This window comes from Oryctolagus cuniculus, chromosome 3 (assembly GCF_964237555.1).
Source record: "Oryctolagus cuniculus chromosome 3, mOryCun1.1, whole genome shotgun sequence".
In the NCBI taxonomy this organism is placed as follows: Eukaryota; Metazoa; Chordata; class Mammalia; order Lagomorpha; family Leporidae; genus Oryctolagus; species Oryctolagus cuniculus.
This window is the reverse complement of record NC_091434.1, coordinates 82474266-82487836: the sequence shown is the minus strand read 5'-3', so window position 1 is coordinate 82487836 and position 13571 is coordinate 82474266. Positions and strand designations below refer to the sequence as shown.

At 38.1% G+C, this 13571-nt stretch overlaps 1 protein-coding gene across 34 annotated transcripts in view; it reads right to left on the bottom strand.

The window, feature by feature from the left end:
• Nucleotides 1-13571, bottom strand: part of BAZ2B (bromodomain adjacent to zinc finger domain 2B) — a 456715-nt gene that overhangs the window by 229183 nt on the left and 213961 nt on the right. For 9 of the 34 annotated variants that reach the window (XM_070070785.1, XM_070070790.1, XM_070070796.1 and 6 more), the window contains one exon: nt 13459-13545. The exons of 16 other annotated variants lie outside the window; for them this stretch is intronic. The gene's annotated coding sequence lies outside the window, so the exon portion shown is untranslated. Of the gene's footprint in view, nt 1-5895; nt 6007-13458; nt 13546-13571 lie in introns of all 34 variants that reach the window. 9 more of the 34 variants (XM_070070786.1, XM_070070803.1, XM_070070791.1 and 6 more) reach the window with 1 other exon arrangement.

Sequence of the window (13571 nt, the reverse complement as noted above, 5' to 3'; positions counted from 1 at the left end):
TTAATTAAAAATGGATCATAGTGGAGAATGGGACTGGGAATGAAAGAGGGAGGAGGAGGAGGGATGGGAGTGTGGGTAGGAGGGCAGGTATGATGGAAGAATCACTACACTCCTAAAGTTGTACTTATAAAATACATGAAGTTTGTATTTCTTAATCTTTATTTATTTCTTAAATAAAAGGCTTCTTTGGAGAAAAAAAATTTCTCTCATCCCCTTTAAATTTAGGCAGTGCTATCCTTAACATTTTGCACATCATAGGCCTTAATTCATTCTTTGTTTGGTAATCCTTGCCATAATATCTATATAAAATCTGATTTAAAATATGACTTTTATCTCAAAGTAATTATTATCCAGTAAATGAAGAATGAATTAAAGCCTTTGATTTGCAAAAAAATCAAAGAAAGCACAAAATAGTTTTAAACAAGATTCTTGCCCCTAACTTAGGAAATAATGGAGACACTCATGAAAAAGCATTTAAGAAGACAAGGTGATTGGGCCTGCACTGTGGCGCTGTGGTGTAGTGGGTTAAGCCACTGCCTGCAGCACCTGCATCCCATATCAGCACCAGGTCCAGTCCCAGGTGCTCCACTTCCAATCCAGCTCCCTGCTTAACAGCCTGGGAAAGCAGTAGAGGATGGCCAAGTGTGTGGGCCCCTGCACCCATGTGGGAGATCTCCTGGCTCCAGGCTTCTCATTGAACCAGCCCCTTCCCCTTGCGGCCATTTGGGGAGTGAACAAGAGATGGGAGACTTCTCTGTCTCTCCATCTTTCTAACAAACAAATAAATCTTAAAAAATCAAAATAAATAAATAAATAAAAACAAAATCAAGGCACTTTACAGTGAGAGGCAGTGTGTTACACAGAGGGAATTTTCTGACTTGAACCTTGTAAATACTTATGTTAATCATTTCACTACAGGAAAACCACTCACTCACCTCTAAAATGGGGTGCCTAAATTAAGTGACATCCAAAGTCTCTTCCTGCTCTGGCACTCTAGGATAATAGAATACCCCATGCCTAGACATGAAATGATTTCAGATACTACTTGACCCCACCTTTTGCAGGTTGTAAGCCCTTTAGGTATGTATGACTAGTACTGAGAGAAAAAGGAGATCTGAGTTAGGTTTTGAAGGATGTGAAGTACTTAAATACATATGAAGAAGGGGGAAAAGAATCTTCCAAAAAAAGGGAATGGCTTAGCTATGGGAAAAAATCATGATTTCAGATATGTTAATGTGGCAATTTCATCCACAATAAGTAAGAAAAGGAGACATGTTACTGGAAACAGAGAAATAGTTAAGTAAACTAATGCAGCAATCCAAGCATGAACTGAATAGGATACTGGTGGGAATGAAAGGGAAACAAAGAATGCAAATGATATGAAAGACAGACCACGGGTACTTTTAAGTTTTGGTTATCTGAAGTCAGAGAAAGGAGAGTAATCTACAGTGATACCAAGAGTTCAAATCGTGAAGCAGGAAATGGCGATATTACTACAGAAGAAATAAGCCTGAAATGTGACCCTCTTTCTAAAGCAAAATTAAAAAATAGAAAACATTGGAAAAAAAACACACTTGGCTTTCAGAAAAAGAACATTAGACTAGGAATTAGATACTGATACTGAACACCCTCTGCTTTAAACCAGCTGTTGAACACAGGACAAATCTCTCTGAAGTTTGCTTTTCCAAAGTGAGAATGCTGGATTTAAGATGACTTCTAGGATTCTTTTCAGCTTTATATATAATACATTATCTTAATTTCTCCACAAACGTGAAGTTGTGGAGGCAAGCAATCCTTTGAAATAGTCTTAGTTCTATCTAAGATTTCACATATTTTATACATTTATACATTTCACATTTTTATACATTTATACATATTTTATACATTATATATATTTGACAGGCGGAGTGGACAGTGAGTGAGAGAGACAGACAGAGAAAGGTCTTCCTTTTCCATTGGTTCACCCCACAATGGCTGCTGCGGCCAGCGCACCGCACTGATCCGAAGCCAGGAGTCAGGTGCTTCTCCTGGTCTCCCATGCGGGTGCAGGGCCCAAGCACTTGGGCCATCCTCCACTGCACTCCCGGGCCACAGCAGAGAGCTGTGGACTGGAAGAGGGGCAACCGGGACAGAATCCGGCGCCCCGACGGGACTAGAACCCGGTGTGCCGGTGCTGCAGGCGGAGGATTAGCCTATAGAGCCGTGGCGCCGGCCATATATATATATATATATATATATGTATATAGGTTGAGAAACAGTATTTTATATAAAAATGACAAAATGACAACTTTCACCCAACAGGGCCACCAATAACAACTGCCACAACAGTAAACGCAAAATTAGCAGTTTCAGAACTAACCCTGCACTTCTGATCTTGCATTAGCCATTAGCTGCTTATTCATTACACATGCTACGAGGGAAAAGCCAAGAGAAATGATGTCCACTTTTAAGAATATCATAACTTCATTAGTGAGCTAAAATAATATATGAAACAACTAAAAATTATCTCATTATGTAGACAACACACATACCGAACAAATTATTACTTAACATCATTTCCAAGGAAAGGTAAAAGTGAACTGTGGCCGGCGCTGTGGCATAGCAGGTAAAGCCGCCATCTGAAGCGCTGGCATCCCATATGGGTACCAGTTCAAGCCCCGGCTGTTCCACTTCCAATCCAGCTCTCCACTATGGCCTGGGAAAGCAGTGGAGGGTGGCCCAAATCCTTGGCCCCTGCACCCACATGGGAGACCTGGAGGAGGCTCCTGGCTTCAGATCGGCACAGTTCCAGCCAATGTGGCCAATTGGGGAGTGAACCAGCAGATGGAAGACCTCTCTCTCTCTGTCTTTCCTTCTCTCTCTGTGTAACCCTGACTTTCAAATAAATAAATAAATCTTAAAAAAAAAAAAAAAAGTGAGCTGCAATTTGAAAACTACTTAGCAGAAAAAATGTTGCTAGAGAGTTGTCTTTCATGAGAGGTCACAATCAAATTAAAATTTTATTCATATTCCACACTGCTAATTTTACACAATGACTCCTCAGAGCTTCAAGTAAAAGTGTCATGTTTATTTTTCACATAATGATTCGAAATAAGTGGATAAATTACAAAGTATGTTTCTGGAAGGATGTGTAAAACACATTTTTAAAAATATAAAATTATTTAAATGATATTCTGATATAGTTTTTACCCTGAAAATAATTTAAAATTAATAATTTCAGATTTTACAAAAAAGTAATTTAGTTTAACAAAATACAAAAGGAGGACGTCTAAGTAACTTACCTTATTTCTTTCATTTTAAAAAAAGTATGCTGATAGTAAATAATAAAAAGCACATTCCAGACCTTATAATTCTTTAAAATTTTTTTTTTCTATTTATTTATTTGAGAGGCAGAGAGACACTGAGAGAGAGACAGAGGGAGTTGCTATCTGCTGGTTCATTCCTCAAATGCCTTCAGTGGTGAGGACCGGGCCAGCCGAAAGCCAAGAGCCAGGAACGTAACCTTGGCCTCCCACATGCCTGACAGTAATTCAATTACTGGGGTAGTCTCCCTTCTACATTAGCAAGAAGCTCGAGTCCAGAAGCCGAGGCAGCAATGGAACCCAAACAATTCTATGGGCATCTTAGCAGCTAGGACAAAGGTGTGTCCCAGTCTCTTTTATTTCCCCAGTGCTTACGATTAACATTATACTCAACTAAAAATAGAATTAAAGGTCTCTACACGTTCAAGCATGGTAAACTCTTTTGGGAAAAATATTTTTATGTATTCATGAACTTTAATCTCCACAATGACTTCTTTTTTATTAAAATACAACTTTACTATTTGAAGAATATGAGAACAAATAATGAACTTTCTGTATTTTGTGTAATAAGTCCAATATTATGTATGCAAAAATGAACACAGTACAGTACTTAAGTAAAACAGATTAAAAATAGAATATTAGCTAAGAAAATGCAAATACAAATTCAGATAATAATAAATACAGCTCTGTTTTTAATTTTTTTATTTAGTTCTTTTCATTGTAGAGACAGAGAGAGAGGGAGATTTTCCATCCACTAGTTCATTCCCCCAAATGCCTACAACATTTAGGGCTGGGTATGGCTGAAACCAGGAGCCAGGAACCCAATGCAAGCCTCCCACGTAGGAGGCAGTAACTCATACATCTGACCATCACCTTCTGCCTTCCAGAGTGTGCATTATCAGGAAGCTGGATCAGCAGCAGAGCTGGGACTTGAACCTCAGCAGTCTGATATGCGATGCAGGTGTCCCAAGCAGCAGCCTAACCACTGCACCAAGTATTCCTGTGCCCCAACTCTCCTTAAAGGTTTGGATATTAACTAAAATTAGGTCAATTATTTTACTCCTTCAAAGCAAAACCCATCCTAGGGAGTAGTCTGGAGCCTCTGCAACTGTCCGGATGATTCTTTTGCCAGTGCTAACCATATTTGTGTGGCAAAGGCAGAACTGATTTTAATGATGCTATGGTGATTTGGTAATCGGTCCCTAGTTATCATTAAAAAACATTTCACATTTTCATGCAGATTCTGTATGTACAGGTTCTCCTGCACATAATTCTTCCCCTACTCCCCATTCCAGAGATACTCAGAATTGCTAATTATTGAGCCTTTGGGAGTTTCAGAGGTGTCAGTTGTGTTCTTTCTTGTCCTTCCTCATTGTTAACCTATTACTTAGTTCCTCAATTCTTTTTTTTTTTTTTTTTACAGACAGAGTAGACAGGAGAGAGAGAGAGAGACAGAGAGAAAGGTCTTCTTTTACCGTTGGTCGGTTGGTTAACCCTCCAATGGCTGCTGCGGCCGGCACGCTGTGGCCAGTGCACCGTGCTGATCAGAAGCCAGGAGCCAAGTATTTCTCCTGGTCTCCCATGCAGGTGCAGGGCCCAAGGACCTGAGCCATCCTCCACTGCACTCCTGGGCCACAGCAGAGAGCTGACCTGGAAGAGGCACAACCGGGACAGAATCCGGGGCCCTGACCGGGACTAGAACCCGGGGTGCCGGAGCCTCAGGTGGAGGATTAGCCTAGTGAGCCGCTGAATTCTATTTGATAATTCAGTTCCTCCTCATCCACTGTTCTTCAGTTTCCAAAATTCTATTCCTGTTCATACATCTCCTTTCTTCACTTAAGCTTTTTTAAAAAATCCTTTTTGTCTATCAAATAAGGGGGACTTTAACACTTGGTGGAAGTAAATGTGTATGTTGTCTATTTTCTTTTTTAGAAGCCTACTATCGGCCGGCGCTGCGGCTCAATAGCTAATCCTCCACCTAGCAGCACCGGCATACCAGGTTCTAGTCCCAGTTGGGGCGCCGGATTCTGTCCCGGTTGCCCCTCTTCCAGGCCAGCTCTCTGCTGGTGGCCCAGGAGTGCCGTGGAGGATGGCCTAAGTCCTTGGGCCCTGCACCCGCATGGGAGACCAGGAGAAGCACCTGGCTCCTGGCTTCAGATCAGCGCAGTGTGCCGGCCGCAGCAACCATTGGGGGTGAACCAACAGCAAAAGGAAGACCTTTCTCTCTGTCTCTCTCTCTCTCACTGTCCACTCTGCCTCTCCAAAAAAAAAAAAAAAAAAAAAAAAAGCAAGCCTACTATCTTTCAGTCTCAGTCTTTTCTATATGTAAGATAAACAGCATCCAATCGGACTTGCCCCAAACGGTAGAGTTAGAAACGTGCCAGGGGATTCCAATTCAATCCCATCAAGGTGGCATGTATCAAGGCCATCTCATTAGTCCAAGTGATCAGTTTCAGTTCACAATTGATCATAATGATAGGATTAAGAGTCAAAGCGATCACATAAACAAGACTAGTGTGTTCTAATACTAACTGATAGAAGTAAAAAGGAGAGAATGATCCAACATGGGAAGCGGGATACACAGCAGACTCACAGAATGGCAGATGTCCTAAACAGCACTCTGGCCTCAGAATCGGCCCTTAAGGCATTCAGATCTGGCTGAAGAGCCCATGAGAGTATTTTAGGCATGGAAAGCCAAGACACTCTGGAAAACAAACAAACAAACAAACAAACAACTAAATGAAAGATCTCTGCAAGTGAGATCCCAGTGGAAAGAACGGGCCATCAAAGAAGGAGGTACCTTTCTCTGAGGGGAGGAGAGAACTTCCACTTTGATTATGGCCTTGTCTAAATAAGATCAAAGTTGGCAAACTCAAAAGGCTTCCATAGCCTTGGAAACTCATGACAAGAGCCTAGGGTGATTATTGACGCCATAAACAAGAGTGTCAATTGTTAAGTCAACAACAGGAGTCACTGTGCACTTACACCTCATGTAGGATCTCTGTCCTTAATGTGTTGTACAATGTGAATTAATGCTATAACTAGTACTTTACACTTTGTGTTTCTGTGTGGGTGCAAACTGTTGAATTCTTTACTTAATATATATTAAATTGATCTTCTGTATATAAAGAGAATTGAAAATGAATCTTGATGTGAATGAAATGAGAGAGGGAGCTGGAGATGGGAGGGTTGCGGGTGAGAGGGAAGTTATAGGGGGGAAAAAGCCACTGTAATCCAAAAGCTGTACTTTGGAAATTTATATTTATTTTAAAAAAAGATAAACAGCATCTTTTGTAAGATGCTAGTTTCAGGATAAATACTCTCTACAGTTAACTTTAAAAGTTAATTTTAAACAAAAGCCTACTATTCTGGTATGAAATTCTGCTGCTGGTGGTGCTATTATCATTTCTTTTTATACTCACTCTGTGTATTAATTCTTCCTACAACACTGTCCTTTTTGATTGAATATATACATTAACTACTAAAGAAGAAATAACCCTTTCTCTTTCAGTTCTCTTAATCTCTCAGCATACTTGTGTCCTAAATTATTGTGATGATTTCACTTCTCCTCACGTCATGTTCTGTCATGAGGATACTCTGCATTTATTTCTAACTTTGACTTTTGCTTTAGCATTTGCCTAGGTCTCATACAATTTAACTTTCTAAATGTTGTTTCTCTGATTCTTAGCCAACAGATTTACAAATCACACCATTTTCTCTGTGGTCATGTTGCCCACTCTGGTTGTGCTGGTACTAATCTCATATTGCCTTGTTATATCTTATTTATGAGAGTACATGCTTAATATTGTGGATGTAGACTCCCAGTTCAGGATCATCAAGAAATGTTATCACCTGCTTAGAAATACATTCGTCCCCTTTTTGAAAAAAAAAAAAAAAAAAAAAAAAAAGATCTTACAGGGGCTGGCTCTGTGGCTCTGTGGTACAGTAGTTTAATCCTCCACCTATGGTGTGGCATCCCATGTGGATGCCGGTTCTAGTCCTAGCTGCTCCTCTTCTGATCCAACTCTGCTAAGGCCTGGGAAAGCAGTGAAAGATAGTCCAAGCCCTTGGGCCCTTGAGCCCTCATGGGAGACCCAGAATAAGCTCCAGACTCCTGACTTAGGATCGGCGCATCTCTGGCCATTGTGTCCATTTGGGGAGTGAACCAGCAGATGGAAGACCTTTCTCTCTCTCCCTCTCACTGTCTGTAACTCTGTCAAATAAATAAATAAAGTCTTAAAAAAAAAAACTTACTTTCCTACCTATAAAAAGCAAACTAGCTAAATTTGCTATGAAGACTTCCTTCCTTCAAAACTTTTAACAGTTCAACTTCTTCCCACTTTATGTAAACTCACAAATACTGAAGATAAAGGATGAGGAAAAAAAAAAAAACAAAAGAAGAGAAAAGGGCAAAACAGACAAGCCTTAGTCTATGAAGAGTTTATGTCCCTGCCTCCCAATAAGCTGTTTGTAAACTGAAAATACTCTAAGTCAAAAATCCATTGAATATACCTAACCTCCCAAACATCCTAAAATAGCCACACACTATACTGCAGTAAGGGCTGTTCCACTGTCGAGTATGGGAAGGGTGGAAGCTCAGCTTACAGCCACTGCCAGGCCTCACATGCAAAGACTGTACTGCCTACCTCTAGCCAGGGACAAGATCAAAACTCAAAGTACTAGTGTCCATTGAATGCACTTCACTTTCACAACATCATAAAGATGAAAAATCCTAAGTCAAACCACTGTAAGTCAGAGACCACCTGCACTAAAATAGTAACAATGCTTTTCACTCTCCACTTACAAGAAAGAAACTCAACTTTCTCAAGTGTATGACGTCAGATAGCAGCTGTTTATTTTAGCATACAGCTGAAAATCATAAACAGTTAAGATTTATTCATCTGTGGTAGCATTACTATCTTGTACTTCATAAAGTAGGGTGAAAAAATCTTTGAGGACTGAGTATATTTGATAAGGCCTTTCCCACTACTAGGGAACCAACCATGCTTTCTATAATCAGAAAGTATTTTACATACATCTGTATTGTGGGATCTAACACACCTATAATGTCTGCTTTATATATCTACATCTCTACTAGACCATAAGCTCCTAAAGATGAGAAGAGTTAACAATGTACTTGCTTCTTAAGTAATTCAAAAGATACACCACAAAGTTTATTGAATGAAGGATTAAATCATAATAGTAAAATTCTCTTTAGGATAATGGAAATATTTTAAATGTGTTAGTAGAGTATATAACTTAGGGGAAAGACATAGAAAGCACAAAGAACGGATAATAACGCCTTAATTCCACTAGTGCAATTAGACATATTTTTCTCTTTAAAAGCCTCCAATAAGAGGAAAATTGAGTATGAAACATTTTCAAATTACATATGGAGGGAGGGGTAATAAAATCAACTAAGCTTAAAAAAATCCAGTGACTTCTTTTCACTTTAGAACAAAGTTGTAAGTATTTTTGATGACACCTGTCTATCTTTGTTCCCCTGGTTCACAATGATCCAGCCTCAGTGGCACTGTGATTGCTATTTCCTTAGATCTGGAACACAGCTGTCACCTAATCAGGAAGCCTCCCCTAACTTCTACATGTTTTGTGTCCTGAATTCTATCCCATGCCATGTACACAAGATCACATTTTACATCCCTTTCCTCCTTTGGAGTTCTTACAAATATTAGAGAATATTTTATTTATGTATTTGTTTACTTTGACTCTCCTACAAGAAAATAAACTTAATGACAGAAGAAACTTTTTCTTGTGAAGCATTCAAGACTCCATAAATATGTATTGAACGAATGCATGTGAAACACACTATATATTGATTAAATAAACATATGAATGACTCACAATTCCTACATAGATGTTGCTTTGTCAGACAGAATCTTTGAGAGTAAACAACTTTCCAATTTATATCTTGCTTTGTGTCTCTGCCTTTATTTAGTATTAATTCTGTGTATACAAAAATAAAAATAAATAAGAGAGACATTTGGCTGTATGGATAGAAAAATATGTTCCATAAAATCACCTCAGGGCACACTGTCTTAGACTGTTTGCTGCTGCTGTAACAGAATACCAGAAATTGGGCAAATTATACACAATACAAGTTTATTTGGCTCATGGTTCTGAAGGCTGGGAAGTCCAAGGTCGAAGCACTGTACATAGTAAGTATCTTCTTGCTGCATCATAACATGGTGGAAGCCATGACATGGTAAGAGAGCACATGACAGAGACTGCCAAACTCCCACCTTTTATAACTAACAAACATCCATACAAATGGCCTTAATCAATGAAGGCTGAACCACCAGGATGTAATCACCTCTTAGAGACCCTACCTCTCAATATCATCACAATGGCAATTACATTTCAACATGCGTTTTAGAGGGGACATCTAACTCATAGCACATTGGCCAATTCTAGACATCTTTTCTATAAAATATTGTTTTTGTTATTCAATCAGTTAGCAACTCTTATGCTATTATGCTCTTATGCTTATGCTAAAGCTTTATGCTTTCTATTCTAAATATGCACTATTATTTCTTAAGAAAAATTAACTTTATATTTTTTGATTAAAAAAATCATATTTCTACTATAATAGAAATATTATAGTCTTTAGTTAGGAAAACATGAATTTGAATCCTAGTTATGACCATTACTAATTATGTCGACTTGCATCGCTTCTCGGCCTTTTGGCTAAGATCAAGTGTAATTATGTCAACTTGCAACAGTTAATTAAATTTCAGCAAATTTAATAAAATGCTATATGAAAACTATCTGGCAAATAATCAGCCCTCACTGTTAGTTCTCTCTTAGAGCACAAGAATGGAAAGACAGAAGAAATCATAAAACCACAGCAAATATCTTTTTTTTTCTAATAGCCATTATCATAGGCAAAGGTAACAAAATTTATATAATTGTGACTACATTTGCAAAGGGTAAAATCACATCCCTCAAACACAGCAGGCACTCAGTTTCTACCCATTATAACAATAAAGTAAACTCCATATCACAGAAATTTGAAACCTATAATCTCTTACACATTTCTAGAATTTCTATTTCTAAGAAATGGGTGAAATAGATGTTAGAACCAGACTCTTATGAATTATTATCCTTGTTTTACCACTTCATGACCCTGAGTGAATAACTTAACCTCTATCAGCCTCAAGTAAAATTGGGTTGCTGACCATATTCCAAACATTTCCCATTTCTCATAGGGTAAAGAAAAAAATGTCCTAACTTTGTCTTACTATGTCCTGTCTCTTCTGGTTGTTTATCTCAAACCACAGTCTTTGCTCTCTATACTTCAACCACATTGACTTCTATTTTTACCTTCAAGGTTTTATGTTTACTATCCATTTACCTATGTAGTTAAGCTTACTGGTGTTGTTTATTTCTTCAGATAACTTCAACTTAATATCTAGTACCCTTCCATTTCAGTCTGAAGAACTCTCATTAGCATTTTTATTTTTTTATATATTTATTTGAAAGCCAGAGTTACACAGAGAGAGGGAGAGACAGAGAGAGAGAGAGATCTTCCATCCACTGGTTCACTTCCCAGATAGTCACATGGCCAGGGCTGGGCCAGGCTGAAGCCAGGAAATTAGAGATTCTTCCAGGTCTCCCATGTGGGTACAAGGGCCCAAGCATTTGGTCCATCTTCTGCTGTTTTCTCAGGCCATTAGCAGGGAGCTGGATTGGAAGTGGAGCAGCTGGGTCTCAAACCACTGCCCAGATGGGATGCCAGCACTGCAGATGGCATCTTTATCTGCTATGCCACAATGCTAACCACTCATTAGCATTTCTTAAAAGGCAAGTCTACTAGCAACAAATTTGCTTTCTAAAACATGGTCAAAGATCTAAAGGAAACCATGGGCAAAGAATGAAAGGAGTGTATCAACAAAATAAGAATACCAATAAAGCGACATAAAGTTTTTAAAGGAACCAAATAGAAATTCTGGAGCTAAAAAGGAGTAAGTGGACATTCATTAGCAACATTAGCAATAGATGTAAGCAAACTTGAAGATGGATCAATTAAGATTATACAGTCTGAGGAGCAGAAAGAAAAAATAAGAAAAATGAAGAGAACCTAGAGAACATATGGGATATTATCATACCTAATAATATATGTATTATTAGCATGCCAAAATGAGAAGAGAAAAAGAAGAATAAATGTTATTTAAGGAAATCATGACTGAAAACTCCCCATATTTGAGAAATGACATAAATCTACTCAAAGGGACTCACACTGAGACACGTTTTGAACAACTGTTTTTGAAAGCAAAACAGGATATCTTGAAAACAGCAAGAGAAAAACAACTTATGCACCAAGAATCCTTAAGAAGATTAACAGCAAACTTCTTATCTGAGAGCATGGAAGCCAGAGAGCAATGGATGGACATTTTTAAGTTCTTTAAAAATAATAATAATAACCTGTCAATCAAGAAGTCTTATCTGGCAAAATTAGACTTCAAAAATGAAGGAGAAACAAAATAAGCAAATAAATAAATGCTTAAGAAGTCAATAAAAATGGGAAATTTTCAGTAATACATTTCCAGATTAATGAAATAAATAAGATTAATATTAAAAGCAACCAGCAGCATCACAGTAAAGACACAAACTCCATGTGGAACACTTGAGTTTGAACTCTGAACATCACTGATTGTCATGATCCTGGGATAATTGCTTAATTTCCCCATAGCTCAGTTTTCCCACTTGTAAAATGAGAATAATAATGATTCTTCTCACTCATGAAGTTGTTAGGAAGATGAAATAAGTTAAAACTATAAATGCATGAAAGGGTGTCTGGTACATAATTAAGCAGCCAAATGTTGACTATCAACTTATCATTATTATAACCATTACTCTTTTTATAGAGTGTCTAAACTGTAATTTATACCCTTGAATTTCCCATATTCCTATGAAACAAACACTGAATACTGAGAAAGTATGACACAGTAACAAATTTTGTTTGCAGGAGAAGTATGGATTAGTAAAATCCTGAACATTTATTTTCAGTGTGATAATGGTATTAGGTTCTGTCATGTCCTTTAGCAGACCCTTTATCAGAGATATGGAGTAAAAACTAAGTGGCTGGCAAAATAGAGTTTTTTCTCAAATTTGTTCACCAATAGTGATGCTTATCCTTTTGTGGAACAGACTTGCACTTTTTACTATAAACAAATAATCCAAAATTATCATCATAAATAAAATAATGCTTTAACAATTCTTTTTATAAAAAATATTTATTTATTTGAAAGGCAGAGTTACAGAGAGGCAGAGGCAGGGGCGGGGGTCTTCCACCCACTGGTTCACTCCCCAGATGGCTGCAATGGCCAGAGCTGCACTGATCCAAAGCTAGGAGCCAGGAGCTTCATCCAGGACTCCCACAAAGGTGCAGGGCCATCTTCTACTGCTTTCCCAGGCCATAGCAGAGAGCTGTATTGGAAGTGGAGCAGCCAGGACTCAAATTGGCTCCTATATGGGATGCCGGCACTGTAGGCAGTGGCTTTACCTGCTTGTTATGCCACAGTGCTGGCCCCAACAATTCTTAATACTAAATATGCAGTCAATATAGACATCTTCTTATCTATAAAATTTTTAACAGATTTATTTATTCATTTAAAAGGAACAGTGACAAAATACAGAGGGAAAGACAGAGAGTCAGATCTCCCATCCACTGTTTCACTCCCCAAATGGCCACAATAACCAGGTTTGGGCATGGAGGGCTATAGCTAAAAATCAAATATGGAGAGGAAGGTGAACTTAGTGAAAGGTCACAGTTGTCAGAAAAGAGCACAGGACCATTTGAATGCATTGGCATTGTCTAAGGAGAGGTAGTAGCACTTCAAAAAAAAAAAAAAAAGAAAGAAAGAAAAGAAAAGAAAGACAAGACATGCATGCATCACTGTATTTGTGGTTAAAGAAGTGTTCTGACTATAAAATAATATACACTGGAAATTAGAAGGAAATTAATTTACATAGGACAAAGCTAAATTTAAATGGCTTTAAATTCATGTATGGGTTAACTCAGTCACAGTAGGAAATAAGATACTGAAGAGAACAAAATAGCAGAACTCTAGGCTGTGGCAACAATATATAGAAATATAACCAAATAGAATTGGAAATACAGAAAAAGTGTACTTGCCATATTATTCCAGAAGAGTTTATGTCAGTTTTACTTCCATTTAAATTAAAGGGAATGTTCACTAGGCACTGAAGCTTTCAACAATACCTGCAAAGGTGAGTTATGGTGCCTTT